Genomic DNA, 1,907 nt, shown 5'->3' with positions numbered 1-1,907 from the left:
ACGACGAGCTCGCGTCAACCACGACCACGTCATCGGTGGAGGCTGGGGACCACGACACCTGCATTCTCGTCTTCAACAACAAACGACGGGAAGTGGCTGGCAGTGCGTAGGCTCGGGGCCGCATAACTCGATGAGTACAGCGGCATCGGGTCTGTAAACGCCTAGGGTTGGCGACACTACTGGAATTCTGGACTACGCCGAGTGCCACGGACACTCGGCAAAGGGACGAAAACCACCAGCAAAGCCTTTGCCGAATGTCACCCTCGGTAAAAGCCACCGGGCGTACACCTCTTCGGCAAACAGGAGTTTGCCGAGAGCCAGAACATGGGCACTCGGCAAAGACTTTGCCGAGAGTCAAACAGTACCACTCGGCAAAATAAAGTAGCTAACAGATAGCAGACGGTGACGGCGGTTCCTGACACGTGGGACCAGGGGAGCAAGCTGAGGGCCTACTTTGTCGAGTGCCCCTCTCGGCAAAGACAACCAGTAGGTGGCTGACACGTGTCAGCTCCTGACATGTGGGGCCAGGCGAACAGGCCGAGGGCCATCTTTGCCGAGTGCCGCGCTCGGCAAAGAGAGCCAGTAGGTGGCTGACACGTGTCAACTCCTGACATGTGGGGCTAGGCGAACAGGCTGAGGGCCATCTTTGCTGAGTGCCGCGCTCAGCAAAGAGAGCCAGTAGGTGGTTGACACGTGTCAGCTCCTGACATGTGGGGCCAGGCGAACAGGCCGAGGGCCAACTTTGCCGAGTGCCACGCTCGGCAAAGAGAGTCAGTAGGATGCTGACACGTGTCAGCTCCTGACATGTGGGGCCAGGCGGGCAGGCCGAGGGCCAACTTTGCTGAGCACCACTCTCGGCAAACTCTATATTTGCCGAGTGTGACTCCCGGCAAACTCAACCAATAGGGGAGGGCCACATCACTTCTCCTAAAAGCCGTGAAAATAGTTTGCCGAGAGTCATCGTCGGCAATTCTTTCTCCTTTACCGAGAGGCCTCTTGGTAAAGTTGCCAGGAGGGCTACATGTTATTATCCTTTACCGAGAGGCCTCTCGGTAAAGGTGTCGGGTTATTGTACTTTATCGAGAGGCCTCTCGGTAAAGGGTGCATTCTGGTATAGTTTCACAGTCATTGCCGAGAGCCACCCTCGGCAATGGTGTGCCCAGGAGCCTTTTTTCCCTGTTTCTGTTTCTTTCCTGTAGCGAAACATATACAGCAGCAGCATATAGTTCATCACACATAGAACATGTCACATATAGGCATCATTGAACAAAAGAAGCAATGATTGATTCTGAAAAACATTCCACATAAAAGCAATAGTGCATAAAAGCAATAGACCACAAGTTTACAAGTCTCAAGATGCAAGAGTTCTCAACATACAAGGAACAGTTTCAAACATAACATAAAGTTCACGCGATTTTGAAGATCGGAGTGATAACATCAACATTAGAAGGCATCATTCCGTTTGCTGCCCCAACTCCATCAACCGGAGTGATAACATCAACATTAGAAGGCATCATTCCCTTTGCTGCCCCAACTCCACCAACTTGAGGTGGAACTACCGGAACATTGTTCGACCCTTGTGATGGGTTGAACTGTGATGGATTGACCCAATAGTGAGATGAATGTGTTGAGTATGTATTTTGTACTGCACGTGTATTGGAGTTGTGGCCCACCTCCTAGTCTTGTATAGTTGAGGCAGAGGCCTTCCCTTGTATTATATATACGTGCATTAGCACTCATCGGTACAACTATCATTGTATTGGCAAAACATCTCTTCTATATGGTATCTATCGCAAGTCGATCCTAACCCTAGCCGCCGTCGCCGCCGCACCTCCATCGCGCCGCCGCCGCCGCTCCATCCACCCGCAGCCGCCGCCCGCCGCCGCCGCCGGTTCTCTCCGGCCGCC

The sequence above is a fragment of the Triticum dicoccoides genome, chromosome 4B (genome assembly GCF_002162155.2).
Source record: "Triticum dicoccoides isolate Atlit2015 ecotype Zavitan chromosome 4B, WEW_v2.0, whole genome shotgun sequence".
NCBI classification, from domain to species: Eukaryota; Viridiplantae; Streptophyta; class Magnoliopsida; order Poales; family Poaceae; genus Triticum; species Triticum dicoccoides.
This window is presented reverse-complemented; position numbering follows the sequence as displayed.